This window comes from Palaemon carinicauda, chromosome 5, assembly GCF_036898095.1.
Source record: "Palaemon carinicauda isolate YSFRI2023 chromosome 5, ASM3689809v2, whole genome shotgun sequence".
Classification (NCBI taxonomy): Eukaryota; Metazoa; Arthropoda; class Malacostraca; order Decapoda; family Palaemonidae; genus Palaemon; species Palaemon carinicauda.
The window spans coordinates 144588253-144612809 of record NC_090729.1 but is presented as its reverse complement, the minus strand read 5'-3'; the positions used below and the strand labels follow the sequence as shown (position 1 = coordinate 144612809).

Sequence of the window (24557 nt, the reverse complement as noted above, 5' to 3'; positions counted from 1 at the left end):
CTTATTGACGCGATCGTGACTGTAGCCTACTGCGCTATTTGGACAGTTTGGATGTTTGTCGAGTGATTATACCGAGTTTGAGTAGAGCTGTAGGCTACATATTGCTTTATTTCAAAAGGTGGAGGTCAATATAGCGCTGAGTCTTTGGTACATAAATATAGTATAAGTAAGCCTACCAGAAATCAAGAATTTGCTTCCATTGCGTGTTATATTTATGCATCATCATTCTTGTTTATCAATCTAGTGATCTTTTTATTGCCACAGTGATAATGGTCATGTAACTTTCGTGCTCGAGCAATCAACATAATATAACACATACGATAATGCAACACGATAGTAGGTTCTCCAGGCCACCAGCCACCTGTTGAGATACTACATTGGATTCTTATCTCTGGTTAAGGTTCATTTTCCCTTTGCCCACACATGCACCGAATAGTCTGGCCTATTCTTTACAGATTCTCCTCTGTCCTCATACACCTGACAACACTGAGATTAACAAACAATTCTTCTTCACTCAAGGGGTTACTGCACCATCATTGTTCAGTGGCCACTTTCCTCCAGGTAAGGTTAGACGAGACTTTTTAGTTATGGTAAGCAGCTCTTCTAGGAGAAGGACACTCCAAAATCAAACCATTGTCCTCTAGTCTTTGGTAGTGCCATAGCCTCGTTACCATGGTCTTTCACTGTCTTGGGTTAGAGTTCTCTTGCTTGAGGGTACTCTCATGCACTCTTATTTTATCTCACATCTCTTCCTCTTGTTTGGTTAAAGTTTTTTTTTTTTTTGTAGTTTATAAAGGAGATGTTTATTTCAATGTTGTTACTGGTCTTTAAATATTTATTTTTTCCTTGTTTCCTTCCCCCACTGGGATAATTTCCCTGTTGGGGCCCCTGGCTTTTAGCATCCTGCTTTTCCAAATAGTGTTGTAGCTTAGCAAGTAATAATAATAATAATAATAATAATAATAATAATAATAATAATAATAATAATAATAATTTAGGGCACTCTGCTAGCATCGATGATTTTATTGAAGGTTATCTAATCTTATCTGTTATGGAATTAGACACATATGCATTTGCATTTTGAAAGATATGGTATTGTTTTGAGCACAGAGGAGAAGGGGGAATTCCCCTACATTTTCATTGAGGCTATTTATTTTAGTTAAGCGTTTCCATAAAATAAATTATAAGTTTACAGTGAATTTGAATGGATAGCAGAGCTGTTGGATTATGTTATTAGCGGTAATATTAGTTTCAACTTGGTATCTAATCTCGAATCTCGATTACTTGTACGAATCACTATCTAATCATCTGTCAACTTTCACTTGATCAATGTTTTGAAGGAAGCAGTGCTGAGTCATCGTCTGAAGACGCAGTGTTGCCAGGCGTAGGGGAATTCCACTACGGTAGGGGATTTCAGGCTCTTGTAGGGAGTAGGGGATACCTACGGGGAAAATGACCTTATCGTAGGGAAATGTAGGGGAAAATTCCTGAATTTCAATCATCAATCACTTTTTAGACTTGAAATTTTAATTATTCGTGTTGGTTGGGGAGAGAGAGAGTTTCGTTAGCAGTGCTATTGCCCATTTTTTATAGTACGAGTTTTGAGGACTTGATTTGATCCCGTTAGTGACATTCTTTTTATTTCTATTAAGGTGTTGGTTTAAAATCATTAGAAGAAAATTGTAAAGAATTAGATTTGGGTTGATTTGGGTATTATTGTAGTGTATTACAGGCTCTCTGAAAATGACACTCGTTTCCGTCGCAAATGAATAGTTTCAGAAATATATAAACATTTATATCCTACGATAATGGGGGACCCCAAGTGAGAATTCGGGGTTTTGGGTGGGGAAAAGACTGGGGAAACGATATATATTCGTAAAACAAGCCTTTTCTTCTCTATACATTACCTTCTTGAATTTTTAATAAACGGAGGAAAATACAAAACAGTATAGCTGGATAAACTTTGGAGGCGCCGTTGCAAAGACTATGTCTCATGAAAAAAATACAGTAACCAGTGCTGCCAACGTGTAATGTAGATCAAATGTTAACGTATCATGCTAACGTTAGCAGTGTTTTTCATTTAATTTTTCTCATTCTACTTGCCCGTTCTAGACGTTCTTGTACGTACGTTTGTACATAACAGGTTTCGACTTTCTGTGCAAAAAACCCGCCTCTCTGCGCAGAGACTTTTCCTCCACCAATAGGATTTCTTCTTCTTTAATCGTGAAATGTAAGTATGCGTCTCTCTACCTGCTCTGTTCAAGTCTATTACTTGATTAGTTATGTAATACCCTCGTATACATATTATGTTTGACCCCAGTATTACTCGTTTTATTATCCGATACCTTATAAAATCACCTCATTGTATATACCCATCAAATATTATTTATCATACATTCCATTTTATCTTAATATATTACTTTTATACATTTTGTTATTACCTTGTCACTCCCAGATTTCACATAAATACTTGCTCTGGACAAGTTTCCCATTCTGTTCATTCATGTTTACTCTCTAGACTCCGTTGCTTTTCTGTTAACCAATCACAAACCCATATATATGTAAAGTTTGCACCGGTGGGTTAATATTTCCCTACCCCCCCCCCCCTTCCAACAAGCTCTTTTCCGTGGAAACCTTTGCCCAAGTCAGGTCTTTGTTAGTTCAAGTGACGTCTTTTGCGTATTTTACGATCTAAGTATTAGAAAATTGTAACGTCTTCAGTAATACATACTTGAAACTATTCTGGTGTATTCCTATATTGATAATTTTCTTAAATCATGTAATGTAATATACGAACTTTTACAGTGTTGCAAGTGCAGTTCTAATCTAAGGCAAAACAGTTAAGACACAACATTCTCCCCCGTGGCCCCTAAGTTACGTCACCACGGTCATAAAAGTAAGTAATTAATTTCTTTAACTTTAATGTGTTAGTTTTATTATATTTTGTTAGAGTGCAAAGCTCAGCATTACCAATTGCTAATGCATACGAGGGTGATGTTTTATTTTCCTGTGATCGTAAGTGAGGAACAAGAACCATTATAATGTTAGCGTGCGCAGCTCAACATTACCTCTTGCCGGTACATACGAGCTTGATGTTTTGTTTTCATGCGAGCGAAGCGAGCTAATGGCGAAACAAGAACCATTATATATAATGTTATCGTAACAGTACTAACGTTACCGTAAGGGCCCGGCCAGACCAAGCGCTGCTAGCGGCGAGGTTAGCGGCAAGAGGTTCCCGCGAAAAATTGAAACCTTAAAGCTTGCCGCACACTGAGCCGGAACGGAACCGCCGCCGAAGCCACCGAACAGAACAGAAACGACGTCCAGCGCGCACACCGAGCCAGAAGTCACAGAACGGAACCGACAGAATTATATATAAACGAAGGAAGTTTTCCTTAATCATAACTGAGTTTTTATTTAATTGGTGTTACAATGATTAGATATTCTGTATATCAATCTTTTATCGAATCCCTAAGCCAGATGTTTATGTTTTCAAAAAAGAAAAAAACAGTAATAATAACAACAATAATAATAATAATAATTATTATTATTATTATTATTAATAATCACTCCAAAATTCTTTGTAATAAATCATATGTTCACAATATTGTTATTAAAGTACATTCGTCAAATTTCTGACAGCAAAAAAAATAAAATAATGATAATAATAATATTAAACAATAATAATAAATAATAATCACTCCTAAAATCTTTGTATTAAATCTTATGTTTACATCATTGTTATAAAAATACATTCGTCAAATTTCTGACATCAGAAAAATATTAGTTGCTATCACACTAACCTCCGAATTCCTCAGCAACTCTCTCCAAAACAACCGCTGCAGTCGTTCTGCGCATGCGCAGCTTGTCAGACACCACTGACGCTTCGGAAAAAATATCTTTCAAAGAATACTGCGTTGGTTCCGTTCTGTTCTGGCGCGTCGGTTCCGTTCTGTTCTGGCCCAGTGTGCGTAGTCAGGTAAGAATGCATGCTTTCGATTTCTATTGGACGTTTCGGTTTTATTCGGGCGCGTCCGTTCGGGCTCAGTGTGCGGCAAGCTTAAGTATCTTATGTAGGTGGCCAGATAGGAGGCGCGGGAAGCCTCAAGCCACTGCAGTTGCCGCCAGACTATGGGTACGCGTTCAATTGTTCGTTTCCAGCCATTACTAATCAACAATTAATTGGGAGGTGTTTCGGAGAGCAAAAATAAATCAAATAAATGGAAGCTATGGTAATCAACTGCAAATGGATGGTAATAAAATAGTGGGTAGGCATACGCCTTTTTGTGCTTTGCAACCTATTTAATCACCATTTAGTTATATATATATATATGACCCAATCTAGGTCGTATTAAGGGAGTTCACACTTCACATCTTGGGGGGAAACAAAGATAGAGAAAATCCATTTTATAGATAACACAATTTGAGAGGGGGGTCATGCACAAATGAGAGTCGAATTGATCGTTTAACACATACTGTATTCTCTTAAGTTTACAAGGGCGCCCTTAATTATGATTACGTTACGTTACTAAGAAAAAGCCCTCAGAAAAATGGTACTCGGGTCGGCACACATCGTGGCACCTGACACTCTCTGTCGACCTCCAAAACCAGACTAACGCCCATAGGCAGTTTCCCCATCGCCTATAGATGGGCATCGCGATGCCTGATCAATGATTGGTTGTTTTGACCCGAAAGTCTCATGACAACCAATAGGGAGAGGTTTAGGTGACGCTAACTTTTAAAGAATATTTTTTGAGTGCCCAAGCCACGCCAATAACGACATTCTCATAGTGCCGGCGAGGGCATTCTCTAACAAGAGGAAAAACCGTTACACTAACAAACACTGAACCATGATTGGTTTATCTATATATATATATATATATATATATATATATATATATATATATATATATATATATATATATATATATATATATATATATATATATATATATATATATATATATATATATATATATATATATATATATATATATATATATATATATATATATTTATTGTTACCGGCGGGCCGACCTTCGAATACCAATTAGGCCTTGTTGCTTAATTTAAGGTGGCCGCAAGTAAACTGCCTTACGGCTTTATTTTTACCAGGTTACTGAAGTACACCCAAAACATCAGATTGGTAAACAAGAAAATAATCAAGAACAATCATAAACAAAAGAGGGTAAAAAGAACCTTTGAGACGTCAATGATAATTTATTATACAATATATATATATATTTAAACAAACACTCGGAAAAGCTACTCATGTAAACAAAATAGAAAATTACTTGGAAAACACTCTAATTTCATTTACTCAGTTATATTAATAATAAAGAGAACTTTCAGGACACAGACTGAAAACATACCACACTGAAAACATTTGGAAGAGAGAAGAGTACTAGTAAGAGGTATAGAGGCACAAAAGATTCATATACTATCACCCACTTTCGTCATCTCAAAATAACTTGTCAATATAGAAAAAGTAATAAGAAAGTTTAGAGCCTAGTTAAGTACATATATTCCCTACCTACCTAAACACCTTTCGTGACCGAGAAATACATACATACATACATATACCAAAGGCACTTACCCCAATTTTGGGGGGTAGCCGACATCAACAAGAAACAAAACAAAAAAGGGGACCTCTACTCTCTACGTTCCTCCAGCCTAACCAGGGACTCAGCCGAGTTCAGCTGGTACTGCTAGGGTGCCACAGCCTAACCTCCCACATTTCCACCACAGATGAAGCTTCATACTGCTGAGTCCCCTACTGCTGCTAACTCCGCGATCATCTAAGGCACCGGAGGAAGCAGCAGGGCCTACCGGAACTGCGTCACAATCGCTCGCCATTCATTCCTATTTCTAGCACGCTCTCTTGCCTCTCTCACATCTATCCTCCTATCACCCAGAGCTTTCTTCACACCATCCATCCACCCAAACCTTGGCCTTCCTCTTGTACTTCTCCCATCAACTCTTGCATTCATCACCTTCTTTAGCAGACAGCCATTTTCCATTCTCTCAACATGGCCAAACCACCTCAACACATTCATATTCACTCTAGCCGCTAACTCATTTCTTACACCCGTTCTCACCCTCACCACTTCGTTCCTAACCCTATCTACTCGAGATAACCCAGCCATACTCCTCAGACACTTCATCTCAAACACATTCAATTTCTGTCTCTCCATCACTTTCATTCCCCACAACTCCGATCCATACATCACAGTTGGTACAATCACTTTCTCATATAAAACTCTCTTTACATTCATGCCCAACCCTCTATTTTTTTACTACTCACTTAACTGCCCCCAACACTTTGCAACCTTCATTAACTCTCTGACGTACATCTGCTTCCACTCCACCATTTGCTGCAACAACAGACCACAAGTACTTAAACTGATCCACCTCCTCAAGTAACTCTCCATTCAACATGACATTCAACCTTGCACCACCTTCCCTTCTCGTACATCTCATAACCTTACTCTTACCCACATTAACTCTCAACTTCCTTCTCTCACACACCCTTCCAAATTCTGTCACTAGTCGGTCAAGCTTCTCTTCTGTGTCTGCTACCAGTACAGTATCATCCGCAAACAACAACTGATTTACCTCCCATTCATGATCATTCTCGCCTACCAGTTTTAATCCTCGTCCAAGCACTCGAGCATTCACCTCTCTCACCACTCCATCAACATACAAGTTAAACAACCACGGCGACATCACACATCCGTCTCAGCCCCACTCTCACCGGAAACCAATCGCTCACTTCATTTCCTATTCTAACACATGCTTTACTACCTTTGTAGAAACTTTTCACTGCTTGCAACAACCTTCCACCAACTCCATATAACCTCATCACATTCCACATTGCTTCCCTATCAACTCTTATCATATGCTTTCTCCAGATCCATAAACGCAACATACACCTCCTTACCTTTTGCTAAATATTTCTCGCATATCTGCCTAACTGTAAAAATCTGATTCATACAACCCCTACCTCTTCTAAAACCCCCCTGTACTTCCAAGATTGCATTCTCTGTTTTATCCTTAATCCTATTAATCAGTACTCTACCATACACTTTTTCAACTACACTCAACAAACTAATACCTCTTGAATTACAACACTCATGCACATCTCCCTTACCCTTATATAGTGGTACAATACATGCACAGACCCAATCTACTGGTACCATTGACAACACAAAACACACATTAAACAATCTCACCAACCATTCAAGTACAGTCACACCCCCTTCCTTCAACATCTCAGCTTTCACACCATCCATACCAGATGCTTTTCCTACTATTGTTTCATCTAGTGCTCTCCTCACTTCCTCTATTGTAATCTCTCTCTCATTCTCATCTCCCATCACTGGCATCTCAACACCTGGAACAGCAATTATATCTGCCTCCCTATCATCCTCAACATTCAGCAAACTTTCAAAATATTCCGCCCACCTTTTCCTTGCCTCCTCTCCTTTTAACAACCTTCCATTTCCATCTTTCACTGTCTCTTCAATTCTTGCGCCGGCTTTCCTTACTCTCTTCACTTCTTTCCAAAACTTCTTCTTATTCTCTTCATATGACTGACCCAGTCCCTGACCCCACCTCAGGTCAGCTGCCCTCTTTGCCTCACGTACCTTGCGCTTTACTTCCACCTTTTTCTCTCTATATTTTTCATATTTCTCTATACTATTACTCTGCAGCCATTCTTCAAAAGCCCTCTTTTTCTCTTCCACTTTTACCTTCACTCCTTCATTCCACCATTCACTGCCCTTCCTCATGCTTCCTCCAACAACCTTCTTGCCACATACATCACTTGCAATCCCAACAAAATTTTCTTTTGCTAACTTCCACTCCTCCTCTAAATTACCAGTTTCTCTTACTCTCACCTCGTCATATGCCATTTTCAACCGTTCCTGATATTTACTTTTTACCCTCGGTTTTATTAGCTCTTCAACCCTCACTAGCTCCCTTTTACATCCACCTACTCTATTCCCCCACTCTTTTGCTACAACTAATTTTCCTTCCACCAAAAAATGATCAGACATACCGTTAGCCATACCCCTAAACACGTGCACATCTTTCAATCTTCCAAACATTCTTTTAGTTATCAACACATAATCCATTAATGCCCTCTTTTTCTCTTCCACTTTTACCTTCACTCCTTCATTCCACCATTCACTGCCCTTCCTCATGCTGCCTCCAACAACCTTCTTGCCACATACATCACTTGCAATCCCAACAAAATTTTCTTTTGCTAACTTCCACTCCTCCTCTAAATTACCAGTTTCTCTTACTCTCACCTCGTCATATGCCATTTTCAACCTTTCCTGATATTTACTTTTTACCCCCGATTTTATTAGCTCTTCAACCCTCACTAGCTCCCTTTTACATCCACCTACTCTATTCCCCCACTCTTTTGCTACAACTAATTTTCCTTCCACCAAAAAATGATCAGACATACCGTTAGCCATACCCCTAAACACGTGCACATCTTTCAATCTTCCAAACATTCTTTTAGTTATCAACACATAATCCATTAATGCCCTCTTTTTCTCTTCCACTTTTACCTTCACTCCTTCATTCCACCATTCACTGCCCTTCCTCATGCTGCCTCCAACAACCTTCTTGCCACATACATCACTTGCAATCCCAACAAAATTTTCTTTTGCTAACTTCCACTCCTCCTCTAAATTACCAGTTTCTCTTACTCTCACCTCGTCATATGCCATTTTAAAACTTTCCTGATATTTACTTTTTACCCCCGATTTTATTAGCTCTTCAACCCTCACTAGCTCCCTTTTACATCCACCTACTCTATTCCCCCACTCTTTTGCTACAACTAATTTTTCTTCCACCAAAAAATGATCAGACATACCGTTAGCCATACCCCTAAACACGTGCACATCTTTCAATCTTCCAAACATTCTTTTAGTTATCAACACATAATCCATTAATGCCCTTTCTACTACTCTTCCATTTGCCACTCTTACCCATGTATACTTATTTTTATCTTTCTTTTTAAAAAAGCTAGCACTTATTACCATCTCTTGTTCAACACACATATCTACCAGTCTCTCACCACTCTCATTTTCACCTGGTACGCCATACTTCCCAATGACACCTTCTACCTCTACAGCCCCCACTCTAGCATTTAAGTCACCCATAACAACTACATAATTTCTTCTACCCAGTCCTTCTACACACCTAGTTAATTCATTCCAGAAGTCATTCCGCTCTTCTTCACTTTTCTCACTACCTGGCCCATACGCACTAACAAACGCCCAACATTCCCTACCCAACCTAACCCTTACCCACATTAACCTAGATGATATCTCCTTCCATTCCACTACTTTACCTGTCATCCATTCACTCAGCAATAAAGCCACACCCTCTCTCGCTCTTCCCCTTTCAATCCCAGACACTCTACCAGATATTTCACCAAACATCACTTCAACCTTTCCTTTCATCTATGTCTCACACAAGGCCAATACATCCATCCTTCTACTTTAAACATACTTCCAATCTCACATCTTTTACTCTCTATCGTACTACATCCACGCACATTCAGACACCCCAAAACTAGAGTGCGGGGAGCAGTCACTCTCCCCCCAGCTCCGAGAAATACACACACACACATATATATATAAAAAAACACACATTATATTAACGAAATTTCGTCCTCCGATGGTACTCATGAAGTAATAATTTTAGAATCGACTTGATACATAAAAAGGCACAAGTAATGCTCTGACAAGCCTTAACAGTACCTGTCACGAGACCTCACAGGGTCCAGAACGCTATCGATCTATTGCCGATCCTTGGGATTGCTCACCTGCACAAAACCGTCCTCCTAAACCAAGGGATACATAACTCCCAGCACAACACAACCCTCTTCACTAAGGGATAAGCAGTGGCACCAAACCATACCTGTTTTTCAGGCCTCCCCGGGCCAAACGCTAGTGAACTTTGGTCGTCCAAGTTAGTACCAACTGCTGCTGCTGCTGCTGAAGTATTAATCCTGGATTACGGTTATCAGACCGCTGATGAGCACTAGCGTTCTTTAGCACAATATGTAGACTCCTCCTTAATCAAAATTATTTACCCTCCACCTTGACTCCCATTCCAGTCACGTGGAAGTCCAACTCACCATTAACATAACATGGAAAACAGAAAAGGGGCAGGAATTAACAACTGAACCTAAATACCTTCTTTACCAGCCCACAGATGGCAGGCTGGTGCACACTAAAGAAAAGCAACTTTTAATTTTGAAAATATGAGAGCAATATGTTACAATTATTACTCAAAAGCTAGAATTACGTTACAATATATATATATATATATATATATATATATATATATATATATATATATATATATATATATATATATATATATATATCAAAAATTTTAAATAATTTTTATTTTTCCTAACATACTTACCGAGAACTACTTTCTTTGGAGTCACTTGTGATTCCTCTATCTCGACCAAGGTTTTTCCCGCCGTTACCCCCTTACTCCGCTCTACATAGGTTTACCCCCGCCACCAAGGAATGCGCCCTGAGGGCAGGATTAGGGCAGGTCACTGCTTCTCTGGGTCAGCGTCCTCATTAAGTTCAGACCGCTGATGAGCACTAGCGTTCTTTAGCACAATATGTAGACTCCTCCTTAATCAAAATTATTTACCCTCCACCTTGACTCCCATTCCAGTCACGTGGAAGTCCAACTCACCATTAACATAACATGGAAAACAGAAAAGGGGCAGGAATTAACAACTGAACCTAAATACCTTCTTTACCAGCCCGCAGATGGCAGGCTGGTGCACACTAAAGAAAAGCAACTTTTAATTTTGAAAATATGAGAGCAGTATGTTACAATTATTACTCAAAAGCTAGAATTACGTTACAATATATATATATATATATATATATATATATATATATATATATATATATATATATATATATATATATATATATATATATATATATCAAAAATTTTAAATAATTTTTATTTTTCCTAACATACTTACCGAGAACTACTTTCTTTGGAGTCACTTGTGATTCCTCTATCTCGACCAAGGTTTTTCCCGCCGTTACCCCCTTACTCCGCTCTACCTAGGCTTACCCCCGCCGCCAAGGAATGCGCCCTGAGGGCAGGATTAGGGCAGGTCACTGCTTCTCTGGGTCAGCGTCCTCATTAAGTTCGTCGCTTAGCCCAACCTGGCAATGGAAGGATGGCACTCGGGGACGGGAGGGAGGGCCATTACCCGAAAGTAGTTCTCGGTAAGTATGTTAGGAAAAATAAAAATGATTTAAAATTTTTTATTTGTTCCAACACAAAATACTTACCGAGAACTACTTTCTTTGGAGACTTATACTTTAAGAGGCGGGAGTGCTATTCTGACACTTGACTCGGCACGTAGTGCCTAGAGGGCTATGGAATGCGGGGGCCTATCAGAGTGCGGAGCGAGGGTAACTGCGGAACCTTACGCTATTATCTAAGACTCACCTCTTAAAACTTCTTCAGACGATTTTCTCCTGATGTAGTCGCGAAGAATTTGTTCATCGTTGGGGACAGCCTCTGGCCTACCGCTACACAGCTTGGAGGGCGGCAATGACTTTCCCAATGGAGAACCCGTCCAAGGATTTTCTTGAATAATCCTTGAGGTAGTGGGCAGTAAAGGTCGACTGGTGCGACCAAGTGCCTGCCTGCAGGATCTGCCCCACCGCCATGTTTCTCTCAAAGGCCAAGGAGGTGCTCAGACCCCTGATGTCATGGGGGCGGGGAGTACCTGGCACTGCCATTTTATCCTCTTCATAGGTTCTAGCGATGACTTGTCTCAGTCAGAAGGAAATGGTGTTCTTGGAAACTTGCTTCCTATTAACACCTGTGGAAACGAAGAGGTTCTTGATACCTGGTCAGAGATGAGCTGTCCTTTCCAGGTATTTTCTGAGCGTCCGTACTGGGCATAACTTCAAGTCTTCCGTAATGCCCGTCTTGGGATTGGCCGGAATTGAGAAACCTTCAAACCTCGGGTCCCAGACTGCTGGGTTCTGAGTCTTCGCCACAAAGGAGGGCACGAACCTGAAGGACACTTCCTTCCACCCTTTGGAGCGCGAAACGTCGTAAGACAGACCATGGATCTCGCCCACTCTCTTAGCCGAAGCTAAGGCTAGCAAGAAGACAGTCTTGAGGGTGAGGTCTTTGTCCCCGATATCTTTCAGGGGTTCAAAGACCTTGGCTAGGTTCCACCTGGGCACTCTCCTAGCTTGAGGGGGGCAGGATTGCTCGAAACTCCTAATCAGCATCGCTATGTGTCTCGAGGTCCCCAGGTCGATGCCTTTCAGGAGGAAGACTTGGCCTAAGGCGACTCGAACTCCTTTAATGGCTGGGATTGACATTCTCACTTTATCTCTAAGATACACCAGAAACTCAGCTATGTCCGGGACCGAAGCTTTAAGAGGTCTAATGTGTTTCTCCGAGCACCACTTCGTGAAGGAGGCCCACTTCGCCTGGTATACCGCGGTAGAGGATCTCCTCAGGTATAGGGACATTCTCTTAGCTGTGGTGGCGGAGTATCCCTCCTTCTTCAAGAGCCGCTCGATAGTCTCCAGGCGTGAAGGCCTAGAGAGAGAGGGTTGTCGTGGAGCCTGAAGAAGTGCGGTTGGTGCAGGAGGTCTGACCTGGCGGGCAGAGGCCAAGGCAGTTGGCTCGCTAGGTCTTTTAGGTCCGCGAACCACTCTCTCTCCGGCCACCAGGGCGCTACCAAAGTCATCCTAAGGTTTCGGGAGGCCCTTACTCTGTTGAGTACCTGCCTTATCAACGTGAAGGGGGGAAAAGCGTACACATCCAGGTTGTCCCACTTGTGCTGGAAGGCGTCTTCTAGGACTGCCTTTTGGTCTGGGACCGGGGAGCAATAGACCGGTAGTTGGGCGTTGAGCTTTGTTGCAAAGAGGTCCATCACCGGGGAGCCCCAGCGTTGAATGATGAGTCTGGCTACTTCTGGGTGTAGAGACCACTCTGTCCCCACTATTTGACCCATTCTGCTGAGGCCGTCGGCTAGAACGTTTTTCTTCCCGGGGATGAACCTTGCTAGCAGCACCACTTGCTGCTCGTCTGCCCAATGTAGGATGCTTATGGCGAGGTCGCACAGTTCTTTCGATCTCATGCCCCCTTGCTTCTTTATGTAGGCCACTACCGTGGCGTTGTTGCACATTAACGCCACGGTGTTTCCCTTTAGCCGACTTGCAAAGTGAAGACATGCTTTCTGGACTGCTCTTAGTTCTAGGACATTGATGTGTAGACGCTTTTCGCTCTCCGACCAGGTACCGCTTGCTGTTTCTTCCAGAAGGTGGGCCCCCCACCCTTGGTTGGAGGCGTCTGTGAACAGGAGGTACTCGGGGGGACTGGACCCGAGGGGCATCCCCTTGAGGGAGTTCGACTGGCAGTGCCACCATTCTAGGGAGGTTCTCGTGTCTGGAAGGACTGGAATTAACGCCTTCTGTGAGTCTGTCTGGGACCAGAGGCTCTTGAGGTTCCATTGAATGGGTCTGAGCCTCATCCTCCCTTGGGGAACCAGTTTCTCCAATGAGACCAGGTGACCTATCAGTCTTTGCCAGTCTCTCGACCTCCTGGAATGTTCTGACAGGAACGGCTGAATGATGTGCTTGAGGTTCCGTATCCTGTCTTCCGAGGGGAAAACCTTCCCCTGCACGGTATCCAACGTCATCCCAAAGTATCCCATTCTGTTGGATGGTGTTAAGTTCGACTTTTCCAGATTGATTACGATTCCCAGATTCTTGCAGAACTGGAGGAGGTTTCTCCCTTGCTCCTCCAAGAGGGCCTTTGAGTTGGAAAGGAGAAACCAGTCGTCCAGGTATCTGATGAGACGGATACCTCGTTCGTGAGCCCACACTGAGACTGTCACGAAGACCCTCGTGAACACTTGAGGGGCCGTCAACAGACCGAAGCAAAGGGTCTTGAACTGCAGGATCTGGGAACCCCATTTTACCCGGAGGAACTTCCGACTCGACGGGTGGACAGGGATCTGGAAGTATGCGTCCTTGAGATCGACAGTCATCATATAATCTTTCTCCCTCAAGGACAGCAGGACGGATTTCGGGGTGTCCATCTTGAAGTCCGTCTTCTTGACGAACTTGTTGAGGGCCGACAGGTCTATCACGGGTCTCCACCCCCCCGTTGCTTTCTCTACCAGGAACAGGCGGCTGTAGAAGCCTGGGCCTGGGAGAAGGACCTCTTCTATGGCCCCCTTCTCTAACATGGAGGAAATTTCCTCTTGAAGGGTGGCCCTTTTCATCGGGTCTCTGGGGGCCAACCATTCTGTCTGGCTGGCTGGAATAAGAGGGGGTGGTTCCGCTATGAAGAGGAGCCTGTAGCCTTCCTTCAGGACGGACACCGTCCAAGGATCCGCTCCTTGTGCCTTCCATGCTTGCCATTGCGGTCTGAGGTATCCCCCAACCCGAGGCTTGGGCGGGAGTAGGGGGGCCTCTCCCTCTACCTTCTCCTAGAGGGGCGGCCTGATCTGCCTCTCTTCGAGGCGGAGTAACCCGACCTGAAGGAGCTGGAAGAAGCTGGTGCTCCTCTGCGGGAGGGCTGAGGAGTTGTTGTCCAGGAGGAGGAAGGGGCGTCCCTCCTCGAAGTGTTGGGGGCGGCCTGAGGAGTCACGGCGCTATCTGAGGCGGCCCTCCTGTATGGCGGCCTTTTAGACGAAGCAGGTCTGGGGACGTTGGCCTCTTTCTTCTTGGACACTTTCTCCATCAGGTTCTCCAGCTCTTTTAATGGGAACAGAGACTCACCCCACAAGGGTAGGCTACGTACAGCTCGGGCCTCTCTGTCCGGGATCCTCCTCGATACCTTAGCTAGGACCGTGTCTCATTTCCTTAGGACCCAGTTGGCCGTCAGGGCGAGCGCCTGGTACGATAGAAACTTCAGAGTTTTCCCCCCGGAGGTGAGAAGGTTCGTCAGGAGGCTCTGCTGTTCAGGATCTTCGGGGTCGACGGAGGCTTGCACGTTTACTAAAGTGGAGGCCCACCAGTCCAGCCATGAGGAGACGTTAACCAGGTCCCGCGACATCTCCTCCATCATGGCGGCTTCCGTAGGAGAGAAGGAAACCGGGGCTGACGAGGCCCTTTCGTCTGAGCCGCCTTGTCCTAGGATGTCCAAGGCCGGGTCCACTCTACAGGGGCCTGGGCACCGCCCTTCTGGAATGTATACTTTCCCTTGTGCTTTGAGGCCCTGGAGCAGTTTCGAGGCACTCTGGGACTTAGGGGCTTCCGCATTGCTGGCCACCAAGTTGTCTATGTACTCTTGCCCTAGTACTAGGTCTGGGGCAAGAGGAAGGGCCAGGGAGGACTTCGGAAGGGTGGCGTGATGGGTAATTCTCAGGAGGCTTGATCTCCAGGAATACCCCTTTGGCACCGAGGGTTCTGTAATCCCATGGTGCCTCCTGATAAGGCCCACCACTCTTCTATATGCGGAGTCCTCCGATGGGGGAGCTTCTCCTCCGTCAGCCGAGGCCTCGGCCTGGAGTGGGGGCGCCGGGTTGCTGGTTCGGCAGACCGGTCGTCCAGCCCTTGGGTCCTGGGGGGCCGCCCTGTAACCGTAGTGAGCTCCGTAAGAGGGTGGATCTCGCTGCAAGGTGGGTACCACCGGCTCAGGGAGGGCCCTCGGTTGCCCGCAGGCTCTGGAAGCGGAAGTCACGGTCCCGGTGGGCTGACCCGACAACGGGAACCGTTCCTTCTTACTCGATGACCGCACTAGCTGGGCTGGTTCGGTCAGGCTGCCTGCAAAGAAGCGCGTTTCCCCCCGCTGGGCAGAGTGAACCGGAGGCCTTGAGGACTTCTGCTTCTGCGAGAGGTCTTTCCTGCGTGCCAGGTCGCGCGGTTCTAGGCTGTGCGTAAAGAGCGGCAGCCTAGACGCACGTTCACTGGATCGAGGGTCTGGTGAATGGAGCCTCTTGGACTCTCCTGAAGGTACGTAGACCCAGGCGCCCCCCGGGAGAGACATTTCTCCTATACTTACGAGAATGGGAGCGGGAGCGCTTCTTGCTAGGCCGCGACCTTGACCTAGAGCGGGAATGTTCGCTCTCGAACAGCTCCCTTCTCCTGCGTCGTTTCCCCCTGACTTCCTCCTCGGAGGTTGAGTCTACTTCTGACGAGTCCGACGGCGCCACGTTCCTCGCGTAACGGCTGCTAGCGTGATCCGCGGGGGAATTTCCTCGCCGCCGGGTGTCCGAGATCGAATGCTGGAGGAAGTCCTCGGGAACCGCCGTGGAGATCGTCGGCACAGAGTCTAATCTATCCATGCCCGGGGGCCAGGGGTCCAGGGTCACGTCCATTCTTAGCGGCGACCTCCCTGGCGTCTTCGGTAGCTTCCACCCGAAGGCATCGCTACTCTGGCGGCGAACTCTAGTTTGGCTGTCCCCTGGCGGGGGAGAGCCTGACGCACCGGCCCACGAGGGCGGAGGTGACTCTGAAACCACAACACTGCACCATAAGGGATCTTCAGAGGACGCGTGGCCCCCCCCCCCACAAGGCCTGACTCACCCGAAGCACTACCGGGCCCTTCGTGAGCCCTAGAGGGGCCCGCCCTTGGTTCTTCCCTCGCACTGGATTCCCTGGGAAGAACGCCTTGACTTTCTACAACACTAGAGGCTTCTTGCCCTCTCCTCTGTGAAGGAGACGGAGAAGCCGAGGCTTCGTCGGACCGATCACTGGCCGACGGTAACGAAGAAACGACACTAATCTTCCTGGGGGAACGCTTAGAAGATCTCTTCTTTTTGGTACCGTAGCGTACCCACTGGATATCATCCCAACTTACGCACTCCGGACACGTGTCCGCGGAGGAGCAAACTTTCCCCCTACACGTGGAACAAAGGGAGTGAGGGTCTACCTCTGGCTTTGAGAGGAAAGCCCCACACGACTTTCCGGCTCTAGGCCCAGGGCAACGGCGCACATGCTCCATCGTTCGCACACGAATGGCACAACACTAGTGAGCTATACGTACACTGGGGATATACACAGGGAGAACGCACTGTAACACTTGCGAATAACGCACTACGCAAAAACACAAGTCCCCACGCTGGAAACACGTGGAACACAAACGCGCCAAAGGATCGAGAGAGACGAGAGTGAGCTGTGTACTGCTCATGACCAAGGAACTTAATGAGGACGCTGACCCAGAGAAGCAGTGACCTGCCCTAATCCTGCCCTCAGGGCGCATTCCTTGGCGGCGGGGGTAAGCCTATGTAGAGCGGAGTAAGGGGGGTAACGGCGGGAAAAACCTTGGTCGAGATAGAGGGATCACAAGTGACTCCAAAGAAAGTAGTTCTCGGTAAGTATTTTGTGTTGGAACAAATATATATATAAAGAGAGAGAGAGAGAGAGAGAGAGAGAGAGAGAGAGAGAGAGAGAAATTTCAAATGTGAAGAGAATCATTTAAACAATATATCTTATGCAAATGCTAGTTAATTCTGGAATGAAAGGGGCAATGATTTTTCGTGAACTTTATCATATTTGAAGCAATTATAATAGCTGGTAAGAGAGAAATTGAGGTTGACTATAGTTCGACGTTTGTTTTTTGAGCCTGAATCCAGGAAGGATGTTGCCATCAAAGAATCAAAAGACTTGTGAAATATGCAGATATTCATTAAATCTGTCGCTGTACAAACGAGACTGGCAACATTAATTTCAAAATTAACTTATTTTCCCTTCTCTGTTTATTAAAATCGTGAATCCAGACTCTTGTGTAATTTATAGTTCAGATTAGAATAACGATTTTCAATCGGAAGTAATTTCCTACTCAAACACCATCGTCATGTTTACGAGGAAGGCTATCAGCTGGGAGTGAGGAGCAAGAGAGGTGTGGCGGTTCCGGTGTGGCCACCCAACATTTTGTCTCCGGCTTGCCGCCGAGTCATGCCACTAACCTCGCCGCTCATCGCACTTTTTAACGGGCTCGGCCAGACCAAGCGCGATGAGCCGCGCGGTAGCGGCATGACTCAGGCTGCAGGCCAGCAACAAAATGTTGGGTGGCCACATCGGAACCGCCACACCTCTCTTGCCTCCTCACTCCCAGCTTTCGAAGATGGCCTTCCTCGTAAACATGACGATGGTATTTGAGTAGGAAATTACTTCCGATTGAAAATCTTTATTTTAATATGAACAATAAATTACACAAGAGTCTGGATTCACGATTTTAATAAATAGAGAAGGGAAAATAAGTTAATTTTGAAATTAATGTCGCCAGTCTCGTTTGTACGGCGACAGATTTAATGAATATCCGCTTATTTCACAAGTCTTTTGATTCTTTGATGGCAACATCCATCCTGGATTTAGGCTCAAAAAACAAACGTGGAACTATAGACAACCTCAATCCCTCTCTTACCAGGTATTATAATTGCTTCAAATATGATAAAGTTCACGAAAAGTCAGTCCCTTTCATTCCAGAAATAACTAGCATTTGCATAAGATATATTGTTTAAATGTACATACGATTCTTTTTACATTTGAAATTTCTCTACATCTTATATATATATATATATATATATATATATATATATATATATATATATATATATATATATATATATATATATATATATATATATATATATATATATAGATAGATATAACTAAATGGTGATTAAATAGGTTGCAAAGCACAAAGAGACGTAGGACTACCCACTATTTTATTACCATCCATTTGCAGTTGATTGCCATAGCTTCCATTTATTTACTTTATTTTTGCTCTCCGAAACACCTCCCAATGAATTGTTGATTAGTTATGGCTGGAAACAAACAACTGAACGCGTACCCCATCAGGAACTGATGAAAAATGGTGTAATCTTGGGTGAAGACGCTCGAACCGCCGCGATTTTTTTAAACATGAAACATAGTCTGGCAGCAACTGCAGCGGTTGGAGGCTTCCCGCGCCTCCTATCTGGCCTCAAAAATAGCCAAGATTAGCCACGATAGGCCAAGATTCAAACAGTTACCATAGCGTCATTATTAAATTATCACATCTATAGAAAAGTATATCAAGATCCAATTCTACCCACCAATGATATTAAATAAACTAAAGAAGAAACACTTGGGCGGGTTTTGCCATGTCACTTATATCATTTTCCTCTTCAGCTGGATGTATGTTAATTTCAGCACATTTCCTTGTTCTTTCCTGATATCTTTGATGACATTTACCATTTTTCAGTTCATTTAGAGAAAACTAGATGGCTTCCAGTTATAGCAAGTGACGTCCTGTCTAGCAATTGCTTGCTTTGCAAGCAGTCAATTGGCCACTGTGTCCGTTAGTAACCTGTTTGTTTGTTTGTTCTTAATTACATTAACTTGAGAAAAAAACTCTTTCTGCTGCTGCCGACGAGTGAGGGAGGGCTAAAAGATTACACAAAATTAGAAAGAATCCCAAATTTGCTTTTGTTTGTACCATCTTTGATATTGTCTAGTTCTGCCCAAAATGAACACGGCGATAGATTTAAGTTCCCTGTGGAAGAGCGTGCATGCAAAAGACTTTGCCCCTGATCATCTAGATCATGAAGGTCTTCCTCTTCAACTAATTGTGGAAAGCGAGATGCAAATTTAATAATCGACTTTACCCTTTTTTGTAGTGACAGTGAAAGCTTGGGCTCCAGAACTTGAAGAAGAGCTAGTACACTATCATCTTCAAACGGGAATCTTTTCCTTATTTGCACATAAAGCTCTGATAGGAACTTCTGATAATCACGACGAAAGTTTCTTTCACCTTCTCCAATAGGCTCATTCATCAGCAAAGCTTCGCATCTTCCTCCTAGGTGCAGATCTTTACTGTCAAGGAAATTAGACGAATTTCTTGGGTCAATTTCTGAAAGTCTATGTGATTCTAAGATTTTTGGTTTAATGAACTTTCCAATAATGCTGCGATATTCATCTGCTATGGTTATAAAGAGGGAGCTTAGTCTGAAATATTCAGATTGGAATTCTGTATTCATCTTATCTATCTTCTTTATTATATAGTTTAAAAATAGCAGCATGTGCCTTGTGCCCCAGTTTTTCATTGTATGTAGAATATCAGCTGCTCCATCAATTTTATCTGTTCTTGCTTCACTTTCGAAGAACAATACCAGCGCTTGCCACTGTTCCAAAATTCTTCCTATTACCTCTCCTCGAGACAGCCACCGAGTCTGAGACAGTTTCAACATCTTATGCTTGGGACTATAAACAATATCTTGAATTAATTTGAATGAACTTTGTCGCTTACTGCTGCGTGCAAAATAGCAGCATACATTCTTCAAAAATGCCTCCAAATATGAAAGTAATTGAGAACAAGCATGGCTTGAGCACAAGGCAAAAGAATGGCAAACACAGCCGATCACAAATACTGAAGGTATATCTTTCTTTATATGTGTTTGGAACCTGGTATTACTACCCATCATTGTTGAGCAGTTGTTGCTGGCAAATCCAATAACATTAGTTAAAGGTAGCCTATATCCTTACTGATAAGTAACTCTTTCACAACTCGGTAAAGGCCTTCTCCACTAGCATTATCAAGTTCAACTATATCTAACCGAGCATCAGTTACTTTCATTCTCTTTTTATCATAAAATCTAACCATGATGGCTAAAATCTGAGACATTGCAATGTCAGTGCTTTCATCTATAATTAATGAAAACCTATTTTCTCTACATATTTTAGCCATTTCTTGTTTTTCTTCCCAAGCAATGCCGTCTTGAATGACATAGGATGCCTTTGTCTTTTTCATTTTCATCTCCTGTGCTACTTGACACTCTGGGAACATTTTTGTCTGTATTTCTACCAAATGATTAGTATGAGAAAATGGAACACTTTTTTCAGCCATGTAAGCTGTAAGATAGAGTTCAGCTGTATTTACTTTACTTTGAAAATCTTGTTCTGGTTTCCTTTTTTTGCACAAAATGTTCAATGCTAACAGAACTCTTCCTCGAGGCAAAACACTTCAAATGCTCAGCTGAAGTTTTATGAGTAAGTAACCTAGATCTATTACAATTTTTTAACTTGACATCACAGATTGTACACAGAGCTGCATATTTGTCTTTGGCATCAGCCTGAAGCCAGTCTTTGAATTCAGGATCCACTAATCACTCTTTCTTAAAGCTTTGCTGATACCATATCTTCCTCTTTTTAGATGGAGTTGAATATCCACTAACACCTGGTTCCTCTAAATCACTCATCTTTTCGATAAACTAATGATATTTAGTTGTATTGCCTAGAAAAGATTGCACTAAATAATGCCGGTTTCACAACTAATCAAACACTGTAACTCTCACTAACTTACTACGAACAGAAATGCCACGTGCCTGGCGGGCGCCAGGTTGCCATCTGACAATTACCAAACTGACAATTATCGTGTTTGCATTATCAATTACCAAATATTATTAGGGTAGTCATTGTACATCTGGAATCCTACAATTATACAACAAGTGCAGAGGGAGCACGTTCGATACACGTCGGGAATGAGATGTAATAAGAGAGAGAGAGAGAGAGAGAGAGAGAGAGAGAGAGAGAGAGAGAGAGAGAGAGAGAGAGAGAGAGAGAGTTTTGTTTGTAGGCTAACCATTGGGCTATGTGATTAAGAATAAAAACTGGAGTTATGTTATTAAACAATTTTACCTTTTAATTAAGCAATTTATTTAAAAAATTTTAATTTTGATCCTCAAACCAGTAAAAAGCCAAGATTTAAGTAAATTTCTCCCAAAAAAGCCAAGACGCCAATAACAAGGTAAAAAAGCCAAGATCTAGTAAAAAAAAAAAAAAAGGCAAGGAGTGGCAACACTGGCCGGGCCCTAAGAAATACATGCTTGGTTTCAGAGGCGTAACTGGAAAGGGGGGGGGGGGGGGGGCGTGCCCTGGGCGCCTACCTTAGGGGGTGCCGAATGAACATGGAGAACAATTTGTGGCGCTTAAAGGAGCTGTGAGAGAAAAAGTATTTTGTAAATTGTATCAGTATCACACACACACACACACACACACATATATATATATATATATATATATATATATATATATATATATATATATATATATATATATATATATATGTATATATATATATATATATATATATATATATATATATGTGTGTGTGTGTATATATATATATATATATATATATATATATATATATATATATATATATATATATATATATATATATATATATATATATATATATATATATACTGTATATCAATGAAGTAAAACAAAAATATGCAGCAGGCATAGATGAAGTAATATGTAATCAGCTAGAAAAAGGACTATATGCCACTCAAGTACTATCGGTCATAATATTACGACAAAGATGTAGTCATGGCAGGGCACAAATATGTTATGTAGCAAAGGATTATTGCAAAAGAAGAGTAAAACTGTATTTGTCTACTATGACAGTCACCAACTTAATCAAGCTTGTATTCTCGCAATAGAAGAAGCAGTTAAACAATAATATTTGTCACCACTTTCATGACTTTCTTATTTTACTGGAAGAAATGTCTACTGATCGGAAAGAAAATGTAGATACAAGAAGTGAAACTAGTCAGGAGTTGCACCAAATTCCTACATTTCACTTTATTGCACTACTTTTCTTTGGGAATTTTATATTATAAAGAATAGACTGTATTAAAAGAGAAATTAAGACCATCAAATGAATTTCCACAATGCTGTCAAAGACATAATGGTACTAGAAATGTATTTTGTTAAAAATAGAGAAGCAATTTGTAATTAGCTGCTAACTGCAGTATTAGAAGTATGTGTGAATTATGATGTTAAGGTAGAGCTGAGAACCAGAATAAAGAAAAGTATGCCAGGAGAAAAAGCTACAGATGTAGGCCTCAGTACAAAACAAGAGATCAGACAGTATAGACAGACAGCACACTGAAATGAAACAACGTAGCACAAGACTTGAAGATACAGTATTTCTGGATGACGAGAGAATGAAGGAAAACTTTTTTACATGTTGGCGAATTCTACAGTTGTTATTTGAATGGTAATGAACTTGATGAGGAAATCTTAGATTGCAGAATGCTCTTGGCAGGTAGAATGGAGGTTTACATTTCCACTAATGAGAAGCTCATCCAATTTATTGCACAATATGGTGACGAAAATCTTTTGCCTAACTTAAGAGTACTAGTCCAACTAAACACTGAGTAGCAATTTCTATTTCAAGCATAATTGGTATCAATTTTTATTTTTTTTTTCTAATCTCGTTACAATCAATGTTGCATTTCAAATCTTAAATCTAAGCAGTTTCAGAAGCTGACAAATTAGTTTTAGTTTTTTTTATTCAGTTTTAATGGAAATGCTTTGATTGGCAAGGTTTATTAGAGAATTACTAGTCAAATCATTATTCTAACTAACAAATTTGCAAAACTGTAAAACTTGGGTGCATTTTGGAATTCTCTAAAACTGTTTGTATCAATGCTAATTTACATAATTTATTCAGTTCGGAATTTCAGGGTTTTACAATGTTTATTTTATATATTTTTTGATAATAAATAATCCTTCTTTCACTAATTTATTTTTGTGGAGAATGGTGCTGGTAATATATTTGTATATCCCTCAATAATGTTGGCATCAATAAATTCCATGGCTTTAACCAAGGAGTTTGCATCACTATGAAGCTTGCGTGCATTTAAAAATTTAATCTAAAATTGTTTTTATCGATGCTCATTTCTACAATTTTTCAGTTCAGAACTTCAGGATTATGTAGGCCAATTGTTGTTGGGTGTAATTTTTTTTTTTTTTTTTTTTTTTTTTTTTTGCAGAATAGCGTTAGGAAAACATTTGTATCTCCTTCAATAATGCCGGTAACACTAAACTCATGATTATACCTCCTGTTGATATATACTGTTAACTTGTGTTAGTAAACACTTCTGTCAGTAGATAATGATAGCTTGTTCTTCATATTGTCAACTGAATCATTGTGGTAAAGATCCTGAATCCTAAATATTTATTCCATCACAGGGGCGTCATTTTCTTTGCTTGCCCTGGGGGCCAGTAACCCTAGTTACGTCTTTGCTTGGTTTACCACAAAATTGCTACCGGTTTAGCAGGAATATATTGAAACTGCCGTCGTTGAAGTCTTACTTTCGCTTATCAGTATACCATACGAGTAATCATTTTCTATAGGAAATACTAAAGATATGTTAACAGAATATCAGTCTCTATTAAACCTGCCACTTTGAGAAGACATTGCTAAGTAAATTGCTTTTTCATACAAAAAGCAATCCTGATTTTATAGTAAGTTAAATAAATATTATATATATATATATATATATATATATATATATATATATATATATATATATATGTATATATATGTATATATATATATATATATGTATATATATATATATATATATATATATATGTATATACATATATATATATATATATATATATATATATATATATATATATATATATATATATATATATATATATATATCAAGGGCAGTGCCGGGTAAGTTTTTAGTCATAATGGACCATTAGGATCTCGATGGG

The 24557-nt window shown here is 41.7% G+C and overlaps 1 protein-coding gene across 7 annotated transcripts in view; it reads left to right on the top strand.

The window, feature by feature from the left end:
* Nucleotides 1–348: 348 nt before the first annotated feature.
* LOC137641533 (UPF0696 protein C11orf68 homolog) overlaps nt 349–24557 on the top strand; it is a 67512-nt gene continuing 43303 nt past the window's right edge. The window contains exons 1-2 of one of the 7 annotated variants that reach the window (XM_068374175.1): nt 350–561; nt 2806–2896. The gene's annotated coding sequence lies outside the window, so the exon portion shown is untranslated. Of the gene's footprint in view, nt 591–1339; nt 1404–2051; nt 2231–2805; nt 2897–24557 lie in introns of those variants that run through there. The other 6 variants (XM_068374178.1, XM_068374180.1, XM_068374174.1 and 3 more) reach the window with 6 other exon arrangements.